A 13,821-nucleotide genomic window follows, 5' to 3' on the forward strand; every position below is an offset into this window, starting at 1 on the left:
CCCAGCCACAGGACTCTCCTAACCCAGAGCCTTGGGAGTCTCTCTCTGTGGCTCAGAGGGACTGCAAGGTGCCTTCTTGTGGGCATGGCCTCAGATTCCAACCCGTGCAAGTTGCCAGCCCCCTTGTCTGCAGCCTGGCGTCTATCTCCCCTGAGGGACAGGAGTGGTGTGGGGCTGGAGAGGGGCAGTCCCGTACCTGGATTCCTCACCCCTTACAGATACAGGCTTCTGAAGTCAGGAACCAAATAACTGAGTCTGAGATGGAAATTCCCAGGAAAATCTTCAAGGCAAATTTACAAGGGATATCCCCCCATCACCCTTATCGTGTGCAGCCCTATCAGAGGTGTCCATGTTATGGAAAAAGTGACAGCAATCTGTCCTCCTCCCCTTCACCAGTCAGATCGTCACCTGTCTGGCTGTTCAGACATTTCACTCCCCTTGCGGGAAGTGGAGTGTGGACTGGGGTAGCTTTATGTATTTATTTTTCTCATTATCCCAGGAATGTATGGGGAAAAGGAAAGTATCAAAAAAGTGCAAATCAGGCAAAAAAAATAACCTGTTCTGCTCTGTAGATGCAGCCTCCATTGACATCTTTGCTTATTTCCTCTCCATCTTTTCTTCTTTCTGCTTTTTTTCCTTTTATGTACCATTTTATGTCCTTTCTGCTTTTTTTTTTTTTTACTTCACGTTATATCGTGTTTCCCAAAGTCATCTAAATGTTTTCATAAAGAATGTTTTAATGGTGTCTGTGATTGTATGGATATGCCATAATTCATTTAACTATCTCGCTAATGTTGGGCAAAGATTGTTTCCATTTTTTTGCTATTAAAAATAATGCATGAGTTATCTCTGTGCATAAAATTTTGTCTCGGGATGGATTTTTAGAGACGAATTCCTGAGTCAAATGGGAGGAAAAGAGATGTTTCTTTTACTTCAAATATGAATTAAAGAGGTGTATTGATTCCCATTAGGAACTTGGCTGTCTTACCTGTCTAGAACACAGAGCTTCCCCAAATATCCTACATCAGCCCTGGGGAAAGATTGCTGGTGCAGATCCCATCAAAGTTGTGGAGCTTTTGCTATTAGTATAAACAGGGACATTATCAAGAAAGCTTCCTCCTTCTCTCTAAACACAGTTTGCAAATATTCAGGGAATTGGTGGTGGGGTGGGAGGAGCTGTTGATTTCCTGAAACTGCACATAGCATGGGCGCAGCTATTGCTTATACCATCACAGGAAGCACTTCTGGGAGGGATTCCATTTTGTAAAATTCCTCAGGGCCTGGGATTTAATTCTCAACCCTCTGGCCCCTTTCCAGTCATCAAGCCTGGTGGCGCATGCTTGAGCCGTCTGGAATAGTGGAAAGAACCTGGAGTTAGAATCAGATGACCTGGGTGCAAGTCCTCACTCTGTCCTGAGCTGTGTGGCCAAGTCCAAGGCACTTAACCTCTCTGGGCCCCTGTTGGTTCATCATTCATACTGGGACTGCTAGAAGGATATAAATGAGTATGTACGAACAAGCAAAGGGCCATGTCTACATGAGTGATTTATGATTTCTGTTGTAATAAATGAGGTTGGCAGTTGTCCCAGTGAGCCCGTGGCAGGCTCTGAGGTCCCTTGGGTTGTCTGTCTCAGGAGTGGCCTTGGCAGGGCCCAGGGAGCCCTGTCATCCAGTACCTGTAGCATTCCTAGCAGTGAGGCAGAGCCTTCCCTCTGCAGCCAGCAGATCAGCCGCAGTGGGCGGCTGGCACCTGGGAAAGGGAGATGCATGAGGACCAGGCATTGGGCGGGGAGAGCCGGTCTTGATTGACTCCTTCACTCCATATGTAACTTGTTAGGTGCCAGTTCCTGGTGCTGACTGCTGGGGATACAGGGATAAATGGGACAGCAAAAGTTCTACCAACTCTGCCAAGACATGCACTGGCAACCCTTCCTGGAGCCTCTTGGGGGTCTGTCTAGGTGCTCTCAGAGAGAGAGACAAGTGGGGGTGACCCAGCAAGTGCTGACATGGACAGTCCTTATGGGCTGGAACTTCCGGCAGACTTGGTTTAAATTCAGACTTTACTACTTCCTGGTTGTGTGACCTTGGACAAGTCATTTCTCTCCAAGGCTGAGTTTTTCTGTAAATTGGAACTAATGATACACTCAATCCCGGCCTAGGGACTGCCTGACAGATAGAACCTGTTTGTAGGTAGTAGCTCAGATTACTGTCACTACAAATGGGTCATAGGATACGGAGGCTTATGGGTACACACCCAAAGGATGAGGGCTGAGGGGCATTCTTGGAGCCTGAGAGGGGTTCTAGTTGGGGTGAACCCATGAGGAGCATTGAAGCTAGACTATTCCCGAAGGTAGAAGATGGACTGGCCTGAATGAAGCAGCTTGTCACCCACCTTCTTTTCTGGACTCATGGGGGCTGCTGGGTTGCATCATTCCTGGACACTTAATGTCCTCCCTATAGGCTGACCCCTGCGGACATGGGACACTGGGTGCAGTCAGGTGGCAGGTTGTGCCCATTCTGCTGTGCTGGCTGAGTAGGGCATAAGAGGAGACCCTGAGCAGCGCCCCACCCCCTGGTGCTCGGCTTGGACACGGGCTCCTACAGCCTTGTCCCCGGCCTGCAGGGCTGGCAGGGCTGTGTGCGGGGAAGGGTAATGAGTTCACACAGGTGCCTAGTTTTGCTGAGATTTACAGGAGCTGCAGCGAGGGCAGTCGGATGCCCAAGCCTGGTCTCCCGGTGCGGCACTTCACCAGGTGAATCCCCCTCCCAGGCGCCCACTTGCCCTTCCTTGAATCTGTTCTTACTGTAAGGACGAGATCTCTGGGTGAGGCGTCTCTGAAGCCATTTTCTGTGTCCTAAGCAAGTCAGTGTCAAAGTGGCTTTCTTTTTACCCACATCCGGCTCAGCAGGCCCTGTCAGATGTTCCCCAAACCCCAGTGGCCACCAACAAAGAGGATGCAGCCCACTCCTCGCCTTGTGGCTCAGGCTAAGGCTGATCTCTGCCTCTTTTTTTTTTTTTGGAGATGGAGTCTTGTTCTGTCACCCAGGCTGGAGTGCAGTAGTGCTGTCTCAGCTCACTTCAACCTCTGCCTCCCAGGTTCAAGTGATTCTCCTGCCTCAGTCTCCTGAGTAGCTGGGATTAGAGGCGTGTGCCGCCACGTCCGGCTAATTTTTGTATTTTCAGTAGAGACGGGGTTTCACCATGTTGGTGAAGCTTTTCTCGAACTCCTGGTCTCGTGATCTTCCCTCCTTGGCTTCCCAAAGTGCTGGGATTACAGGCTTGAGCCACTGTGCCCGGCACATATCTGCCTCTTTCTCCTCTGCTGAGAGGTGGCCAGACAGGGCAGTTATTGTCTGGCTGGGTGGCAGAAAGAGCATGGGCTTTGAATCCAGACAGGCCTGGGTGGAAACTCTGGGTTACTGCTTAGGGGCTGTGGAGTGGGGCAGGGGCCCCGCCTCCAGTCTGTGGTGAGGATTAGAGGAGACCTGCAAAGGCTTAGCCCCGTGCCAGGCACAGAGCAGGCACTTGATCGGGGGGTGCTGTTATTGCCATTATGTCACAGAGGTGAATTTGCAGCTTGAAGAATGCATGGCAGAGTCAGGGGAGGCAGGGGAGGAACCAGCCGTAAAGTGGCTCAGTACCCTGAGGCCCGGCTTCCTCGCCTGTAAAAGGGTGCAGATGTTGCACCTGCTGCTAGGCTTTGGGGGAATATTAAATAAGCTAGCTAAAGAACATGGACTCAGCTGGGTGCAGTGGCTCACACCTGTAGTCCCAGCACTGTGGGAGGCCGAGGCGGGTGGATCACTTGAAGTCAGGAGTTCGAGACAAGCCTGGCCAACATGGTGAAAACCCGTTTCTACTAAAAATACAAAAATTAGCTGGGCCTGGTGACGTGTCTATAATCCCAGCTACTTGGGAGGCTGAGGCAGGAGAATCGCATGAACCCATGAGGTGGAGGTTGCAATGAGCCAAGATCGCGCCACTGCCCTCCAGCCTGGGCAACAGAGACTCTGTCTCAAAAACAACAATTAAAAAGAACTTGGACTCTGGGGCCAGATGGTTTGCATGTGCACGCTGCTTTGCCACTGCATGACCTCGGGCGAGTTTCTTAACCTCTCTGGGCCTCAGTTTTCCTATCTATAAAGTGGGAACAATGATGGTACCGCCTTCACAAGATTGTTTTGAGAACAAAATGAGTTCACACACATGAAGTGCTTATATTCATGCACAGCACATAGGAAGCATTCATCAAGCGTCAGCTGCGATGAGGATGCTGCAGAACCCTGAGAACAGTGTGTGCTGCTCCCATTTTGACTGGGGTGGGCGTCCAAGCCCCGTGGACCTAGGAACCCACATGAGGACTTCAGGGCTTTCCCAGCCCTGATTCCCCCTGTGTTTTCCCCCAGCCCTCAAATGCCCATGGCAGAAATCTTGGGTGAGCAGATCATTGGTAGGCTGTGTACCTCTCACACTTTCATTTAAGCAGCTTACACTGGAACTTTTAACAGGAGGAGGTGGGGAAGCTTAGGGTTCACAATCTTGGAATAAATCAGCCTCCTGCCAATGGCCAGTGGGGGTCAGCTGGCCAACCTTGAAAGTACTTAACAGATATCCATCTTTCCAATAAATCTGTGTAGTCCGTGAGAAATTCATCCTCCCCTGGCAGCAGGGGAAATTGTCAAGGGGCACAGAGTCCTGGAATGTCACCCGTAGAGGGGTTCTTTGATGGCAAGTCCAACCCCCTCATTTAGAGTTGAGGAAACCAAGGCTCAGAGAGGGGAAAGGGCTTGCCTGGTGTGGTCCAGAATGTTAACTGGGGGACCGGGACTGGAACTCTGGTGGCCTGAGTCTCAGTGCAGCGCTCTTTGCGCCGCACACTCTGAGATCAGCTACATCGTTCAAGGCCATACTGTCAAAACATAGCTCTGCCAATCATGGCCAAGTCACCACTAGCAACTAGAAATTGAAGCGTATTAGCAGGGGGAAACTGTCTCTTAGGTGTATGATTTCGGGCCTAAGAACCCATTCCTTGCACATACATTATGCCAGGCACCATTGGTGTATTCACTCTCTTTTTAAAATATATATATATTTTTTAATTAATTCAGACAGGGTCTTGCCATGTTGCCTGGGCTGATCTTGAACTCCCGTGCTCAAGCGATCCTCTCAAAGTGCTAGGATTACAGGCGGGAGCCACTACGTCCTGCCCATAGCTGTATTCCCTTTGTCTGCCTCACAGCCGTTATAAAATCTAAATTACCCATCTTATCCCCGTTGCACAGATGAGGAGACTGAGATTTGGCAAGTTTGAGGACTTGCAAAGTCTTAATCCCAGTTCCGCTGGACTTCAAAACCCAAGCCATAAACTACCAGGCTGCCATGTCTCCCAGTGACCACGTAGGGTGGCCGTCAACAACACAGTGGGGTAGAGGAATGGTCTCTGGGTTGGTGTGTGCGCGTCCTGTACACCACTGCCCCCAGTGGAAGGCCAGGGAAGGCATGTGATTCGTGGTCAGGGTCTGCAGTCTCCCATCTCTAGGCATCATCATTTATTAGACATCAGCTAAGTACTCGGGGTCGAACAGAAGACTCAGATTTCCCTCTTTTCTTCCACCATAAGAACACCTTTTATCCGTGCCTAATAACCTAAAAACATCTACAGTTCACCCTTGAACAACACAGGGATTAGAGGCACCAACCCCCCCTGCACAGTTGAAAATCTGAGTGTAACTTTTGACTTCCCAGAAACTTAACTGCTTATTAGCCTACCGTTGACTGGAAGCTTTACCAATAATAAAAAGTTAATACATATTTTGTATGTTCTGTGTATTATATACTGTATTACAATAACATAAGCTAGAGAAAATAAATATTAAGAAAATATTAAGAAAAGGAAGAGAAAATATATTTACTGTCCATTAAATGAAAGTGGATCATCATAAACGTCTTCACCCTCATCACTTTCATGCTGAGCAGGCTGAGGAGAGGAAGTGGGGGTTGGTCTTCTGTCTCAGGAATGGCAGAGGCAGAAGAAAATCTGCGTTGGCTGGGTCTGGTGGCCCATGTCTGTAATCCCAGCACTTTAGGAGGCTAAGGTGGGCAGATCCCCTGAGGTCAGGAGTTCAAAACCAGCCTGGCCAACATGGTGAAACCTGTCTCTACTAAAAATACAAAAAAATTAACTGGGCATGGTGCTGCCCACCTGTAGACCCAGCTACTTTGGAGGCTGAGGCAGGAGAATTGCTTGAACCTGGGAGGTGGAGATTACAGTAAGCCAAGATCGCCCCACTGCACTCCAGCTTGGGTGACAGAGTGAGACTCCCATCTCAAAAAAGAAGAGAAAATTTGCGGTTAAGTGGACCCACGCATTACAAGTTCATGTTGATCAAGGCCAAATGTACTTGCAAAACATACCATTGGCTGTTAGTGTGATGGACAGAGAGGAGAATGGATTTGAGAACCAGACCAGCCTAAGTTTGAATCCTGTCTCTGCCACTTTGTGGTCATGTCACTTTGGGTGAGTTTCTTAACTTCTCTGCACCTCAGTTTCCCCATCTGTACAATGGGGATAACAACTACTTCACTCAGCAGCTGTAAGGATTAAAGAAAGTTGATGTGTGTAAAACACGTGGTGTATAGTACCTGCCCATATGCATTCATAAAATGTAAGCTGCTGTCATTATTATGTTTGGTAAAAAGTAATAATGAGAATAATTATAGTCCAAGGAAAGAAACAGTGCCTGGCGCAGAGTAGGCTTTCAGTACATTTTGTAGAATAAATAAATTGCCTAGTGCAGTCTCTGAGTGCCCTATTTTCCCTCATGCCTTTCGGCCTGGGTTTGGCTAGGTAAGGGCTGGGTCTTGCTGTGTTCTCTATTCCTCTCATCCCCTGCATCTGCCGTGACCTCTCGTCACAGAGTACGCTCTGAATCAGCAGACAGACCCTGTAAAAAGTAGCAGTTCTGCTTAGTCAGCAGATCTGATGTTCAGGCATCTTCTCTGTGCTTGTGTGGCCAAAAGTAACATCTCCCTGCTCTGAGCCAGCCCCAGGATGACCATGAGGAGCCCCAAATTGGATTCCGCCTCTGCCTCGCAAATCTCCAGTAGAACTGCCAGCCAAATCCCCATTCTGAGGGATGATTTATGGCCTGGGTGAGTTAAGAGGCAAAATGAACACAGCATGATTTTCAGATCACAGGCTGGGAATGTTCAGCCTTGGCAGAGAGAAAAATCATCTTTGCCTTGTAAACGGAGCAAATATGATGTTGAAGAGGGAATAAATCCAGGCCCCAAGATGTCATTTTTACAATTGCTTTTTGGCGTGTGACTTAGTAGTACCTTCTGCAAACTGTTCACACTCTCCCCCTCCACACACACACACACACACCAGCCTTGGTGGGTCTTTTTGTGGGGGTGAGAGTTACTCCACCAGTGTGGCTGCCTTGGAAACTGCAGATGTTGCCAGATAGATAGTTTGTGAAAACCAGCTGCTTCCCTAGTTTTCCATGGATCTCCATGTGTATTTCTGGGAGGTAGCAGCTTTGACTTCAGAGATATGCCTGGGTTTAAATCCCATCCCTAGCACTTACCAGCTGAGTGAAATTGGGCAAGTCACAAACTTCTCTGAACCTCAGTCTACTCACCTGTGAAATGGGGGGTTGGCACATAGTAAGCCTTCACCAAACATTACATTTTTTTGCTTCCCTGCAGGTATACACACCCTTCCCGGTGTATACATTTGACTTATCTGGCTGAAAATACCATAACTACTTGATGAGTTTTGGTTTTTGGAGGTTTTTCTCTGGAGAAAAAAAAATCCATAGCTCCTGGAAACTCGGTGTCGGGCTGTGTTGCTCACTGATTCTGGCAGGCCGCGGTGCACATTCCTGACCCAGGCTTTGAGTTTGTTTTGAGAAAAAGCTGTCATCAGCTTTGTAAGTGGTGAGGTTGCAATTCCTTGGATAGAATGGGTCAGGCTTAAGGGCAGCAAGCAAACCTTCCTGGTAGTCACATGCTTTGAGAGCCCTGAAAGCTCCATCCGGAGGCCAGCGGATATAAAGTCAGAGGAAACGGCTTAGGAGCACGGGTCACTGACAGCGAGGCCCTTAGCCCAAGGAAGATAAGAGAACCTGCTGTTAGACAGATGCTACGGTCCCATGGTGGTCTCCTTGTGGCCTTGAGTGACATGTGCACAATTCCTCGGCCACCTTCTGATGATCAGAACATTCCTGGGGCCCAAGGGGTGATCACCAGAGCAAAGCATGCCTCGAAATTAGCCTGCTGCAGTGTCGTGCACTCACACCACTGACCAACCACTCGCCGCTCTACACTCTGCTCTTTCCTTCTTCAAAGAGTTTTTTGCCAAGCAGTTTCTAATTAAGATGCATCTTGGCCATTTTCTTCTTCTTTAAAAGGCTTTCCACTAGCACAGAGCACAATTTATTTCTCTAGAAAATATAGTAGCAAGTTGTTGTCAAAAGAAAATTGGAGGTTAGGAGCCTTGGGTTCGTGTCCCCGCTCTGGCGCCAGCGGCCGAGTGAGCCGGCCTCCTCTGGGCCTCGTCTCTTCATCAGTACAAAGGGGTTTGCTTTCTCTCTGCCCAGGGTTCTGTGACTGCTGGTTGGTTACTAGGTTGATTTCTTTCTTTCTTTCTTTTTCATTTCGAAGTGGGTATTTGGGCTGGTCCTCTTGGAATCTGAAATTTCAGCAACAAGTCTTGTTCCTGTCAGGAGAGGAGTGAGTCAGGGTGTCTATTCCCAGAGCAAGTTGCTGGGGATGTAGGAGATGATTCATATTGAAATTGACATTCTCTCCTGGTGGCAGCGTGTTCCGCCCACTTTGCGAAGACCTTTCCTTCCTTAGAAACAAGGCTGAGCCTACAGCAACAGCCTCCTTTTCTTCTCACCGCATTGATGGCAAGCACTTGCCAAGTTTCCCAGCAAACCCTGTGACAGATAGGTATGTGCATTCCCAGAATCTCAGACTGCCAGGCCACTTGGATCCTTCGTAGCCTGCGGTCCAGTGTCTGAGGACCAGGAGGCAGGTCCTGAGAGGGCCGGGACTACCTGAGGTCAGACAGCCAGGACTGAACCCTGGTCTTCTAACTTGAGCCTCCATTTTTTTTGTTTTAAAATTACTTTTTAAAAATTGGGGTATAACTTATAACATGTCTACATTAAAATGCACTGGTCTTAAGTGCACAGTCTAATGGATTTTACGTATAGATACCTCTGTGTAACTGCCATGCAGGTCAAGATTAAAAGCATTTCCATCACCCTAAAAGGTTCTCTCAGGCCCCTCCTAGTCTGTAGCTCCCCAAGGGTAGCTGCTGTTCTTTTTTTACTTTGTTTTCTTCTTTTTTTAAATATAGACAGGGTCTAGCTCTGTTGTCCAGACTGGAGTGCAGTGGTGTGACCATAGCTCACTGCAGCCTCTAACTCCTGGGCTCAAGCAGTCCTCCCACCTCAGCCTCTGGGTAGCTAGGACTACAAGCACGGGACACCACGCCTGGCTAATTTTTTTTATTTTTTGTAGAGATGAGGTCTTGCTATGTTACCCAGGCTGATCTCAAACTCCTGGCCTCAAGGGGTCCTCCTGCCTCAGCCTCCCACAGTGTTGGGATTACAGGCGTGAGCCATCATGCCTGACTGAGTGGCCACTGTTCTGACTTCTATCACCATAGATTAGTTTTGTCTGCTTTAAAATTTTGTATTATACTGCGTGTACTCTTTTATGGTGTGCTTTTTTCGTCATTATTGTATCATGAACACTAGTTTGTTTTTCCTGTTTTTCTTTCCATTCTGTTCCTGGACATTTTTATTTTCAGGATTTGGTTGTATCATACCAAAAAGAAACCCTGTACTCAATGGCAGTTACTGCTCATTTCTCATCCTCTTTCCCCCCTTTCCCAGCCCTAGGCAACCACTAATCTACTCTCTGTCTCTGTGTAGATTTGCCTGTTCTGAGCACTTCATATAAATGCTATCATACCGTATCTGGTCTTTTGTGACTGACTTCTTTCACTAAGCATAAGGTTTCAAGGTTCATCCACATTGTAGCATGTATCATCAGTACTTCATTCCTAGTGTTATTTGGAATTGCCTCAGAATATTCCTTTGTGGATATACCACATTTTATTTGTCCATTCAGCAGCTGATAGACGTTTGGATTGCTTCTACGTTTGTTTGCTGTTACGAATAATGCTGATACGAACATTCATGTATAAGCTTTTGTGTGGACATAGGTTTCCATTTCTGTTGGGTACATGCCTAGGAGTGGAATTGCTGGCTCTTTTGGTAGCTCTACATGTAACTTTTTGAGGAACTGCCAGGCTGTTCTGTAGCGGCTGCACCATTTTAAATTCCCACCAGGGGTGTTTAAGAGTTATGAACACTTCTGTGCATGTTTTTTTGGTGGAAATGAGGAGTCGTTTATGTTGGAATACACCCAGGATTTGAATTGCTGGGTCATACTGTAGTGGTATGTTAAGTTTTAGTTGGAGGCTGCCAGATTTCCAAAGTAGTTAAACCAATTCGTAGTTCTGCCAGCTGTGTGTGAGAATTCTAGTTGCCCCATTATCCTTGCCAGTGCTTGCTATTGTCAGTATGTTTAACTTTCGCCTCCTGCTGAATGCTGCCTCTCTCATCATCAAACCCCACAATGTTCAAAGCCCCAGCTTCCTGGCCCAGAGCTCCCCTGCACTGCCTGCTCAGCGCTGGTCTGGAGATGGTCCCTGCTCTTCCTGCCTTCACTTATGGGTGATCTGGGGCTCCCACACCAGCTGCCTCAAGTGCTTCTTGCAGCAGAAGGAGCAATCGGCGAAGTCTTCCTTCACCCTCTTCTCTTCACACTCCCTGGTGCCATGGGGTGGCCTCTGTTTCCCATTCCACTGCAGCTCTGGCGTGACAGGCTTAAGGTTCTATTGAAGTAGAGCTTCTCCAGTTTGGTACCAGGATAGGGGTATTACTGGAGAAAGTGTTGACCTGGGAGTCAGGAGGCTTGGGTTCTTCAAACCCTGGCCCCACCGCTAACTCGCTGGGCAGGGATCACATTTCCTTTCTTAGCCTCAGTTTTCTGTCCTGTAGAATGGGGATGATAATGCCCTCTTACGGGATCGGCGTTGGGATTGGTATCTCATGAGACCGTTCCTTCACGTGGGTGATTGTTCAGTGCCTGCCATGTGCTACACACTGTTTAGGCACAAGACAAGTAGCAGGGAGCAAGACAGACGCTCTGTGACCCTCCCCGGCCAGGGAGGAGACGGACGCATGAATCATATTTCCAGTGAAGACCGTCCATGCGAGTGCTGTGAGGTACAGGCTCACACCAAGGGCTCCTCAACTCATTCTTGGAGGGACGAGCTTCAGAAAAGCTTATTGGGGCCGGGTGCAGTGGTTCATGCCTGTAATCCCAGCACTTTGGAGGTGGAGGCAGGCAGATCACAAGGTCAGGAGTTTGAGACCAGCCTGGCCAGCATGGTAAAACCCCGTCTCTACCAAAAATACAAAAATTAGCCGGGCATGGTGGCATGCATCTGTAACCCCAGCTACTTGGGAGGCTGAGGCAGGAGAATTGCTTGAACCCTGGAGGCGGAGGTTGCAGTGAGCAGAGATCGCGCCACTGCACTCCAGCCTGGAAGACAGAGCAAGACTCTGTCTTGGGAAAAAAAAAAAAAAAGCTTCTTGGGAAGGCTGACCTCCATACTGAGACTGGAAACATGAATGAAGAAGCATGAAGGGCTGGGCGCAGTGGCTCACGCCTATAATCCCAGCACTTTGTGAGGCCAGGGCGGGCGGATCACCTGAGGTTGGGAGTTCGAGACCAGCCTGACCAACATGGAGAAACCCCATCTCTACTAAAAATACAAAATTAGTTGAGCTTGGTGGTATATGCCTGTAATCTCAGCTACTCAGGAGGCTGAGGCAGGAGAATCACTTGAACCGGAGAGGTCGAGATTGCGGTGAGCTGAGATTGCGCCATTGCACTCCAGCCTGGGCAACAAGAGCGAAACTCTATCTTAAAAAAAAAAAAAAAAAAAAGAAGAAGAAGAAGAAGCATGAGAGAGGGATTATGGCACAGAAACACACGGGCAAAGGCCTAGACGGGAGACGTGGCAAGACCTTGGCCCCTTGGGGTCTAAAAGATGTTCAGTGTGGCTGTACTGGGTGGGGGCCATGGTAAGAGACCATCTGTGAGTGGTACTGGCATATAAATGGAGTCATAAATGCAGCTCCTGGTATTTCCTCCCCACTCCAGGTCCCAAGAGCCGGGATACCTGCCTTCTAATTGCTTTTCAACCGTCAGTCGACTCTGCCACCCAGATGAGGCCTGATCCCCATCACAGAGTGTGGGCGTCTGGCATATGGTCTCTTGAGTTACTTCTAGGTCCTAAAATAGCAGGTGATTGGGCCACTACTGGGTGTGTTTCATCCTGGCTGATGACAGCCTGCTGCAGCCAGGCAGACAGCAGGGTCAGCCCTGGAGACAGAGGTGCTTCATGGGTCACAGTGGCCCCATGCTGGCCCCCCAGCCAGTGGAGACTGAGCCACGGCCACCTCTCTGGAAGGTGGGAGCCAGGGCTTCACTTCCCGCTGCCACTCGGGGCCTCTGAGGCAGGCAGATCTGTTTCCAAGCTCCACAGACAGCTGTTCTCCCAAGCATAAACGGTCAGCATGAGAACTATGCAGGGATCAATAGGAATTGTTGAAAAATTCTGAAAAGAGAGCCTGGAGGAAGACAAAGAGCCCCGGAAGTATGTTGTCAGCACGATTTGGTGCTAATACTCAAGTTTGTTTTTCTTTTCATCAAGTCTGAAAGGCAGTTGGAAATCCACTGCCCTTGTTTTTTTGTTGTTGTTGTTTTTGTTTTTAATGACTGGATAAAGCACAATTGCATTTTCTCCCCCAGTAACTTTGAATTCTGGGAATAGACCATGTGGGGATAACTGCTGCTGTCTAATCCCTCCGATGGCTGCACAAATGTTTAGGACCGGGAGGAGAGGAGTCAACCTGGCTCCCTGCCTTCCTTCCAGCACACAGGGCGTGGCTCCCAGATAATGCTCCTCCTGAAATAGCAGTTGCCCAGAAATGCATCTGGAGATTGTTTTGCAACAAGAAACTGACAGTGCATGGGGACGTGGAGAATTTATTTGAGTAATTTCTTCAGTTTCCATTCAATTCTGCAAGTTTGTCCTGAGGACCTTCTCTCTACCAGGCTGGGAGCTGGGAGCGGAGTGGGGCAGAGGATGTGAAAATGAGCAGAACACAGTGGGCTCCTCGGAGAGAAGACACAAGCCATCCCCCTGTGCCACCAGACACGATGCCAGCCTAAGGAACACATCTACGAGAAAGTGAGCATTTAAGAAGAGAGGCTTGTCATACTCCTCGAACTCTTTAAGTGTCTTCATAAAGTTCCCCACAGTTCACTGCCAGGGAATCACACAGATACTAGAATTTGAATGGAGGCTGGGAGGAGGTGGGCTGGGGTGGTAGATTTTGACAGACATCAGTAAATTTCTCTGTGACAGGTGGGGGGACAGGCCAGGCCAAGCGTAGGAGGCCCTGCTGGGCTGTGTTAGTGCTGCAGATGGGGTTGGGGTGGGAGGCGGGGAGTGCAGGCGTGGAGGGAAGAGGCCTCTTGGGGCATCCGGCACCAGCCAGGCACCCCCCTAGATGGCAGTCTGCATAGGGCTGACTTCTCCATTAGGCTTGGCGCCTTGGGCCCACAAAAATGTTTTCATTTTAATTTCTTTTAAAATCCAAGGAGAAAAAGCGAATATAATCATGAAGCCAGCCTGGATTATATCCATCTTTATGCCAATG

General features: G+C 48.8%; 1 protein-coding gene across 5 annotated transcripts in view; it reads left to right on the forward strand.

Moving 5' to 3' along the window:
• MAN1C1 (mannosidase alpha class 1C member 1) overlaps nucleotides 1-13,821 on the forward strand; it is a 182,833-nt gene that overhangs the window by 82,654 nt on the left and 86,358 nt on the right. The window lies entirely within an intron of this gene.

This window comes from Hylobates moloch, unplaced genomic scaffold, assembly GCF_009828535.3.
Source record: "Hylobates moloch isolate HMO894 unplaced genomic scaffold, HMol_V3 SCAFFOLD_9, whole genome shotgun sequence".
Classification (NCBI taxonomy): Eukaryota; Metazoa; Chordata; class Mammalia; order Primates; family Hylobatidae; genus Hylobates; species Hylobates moloch.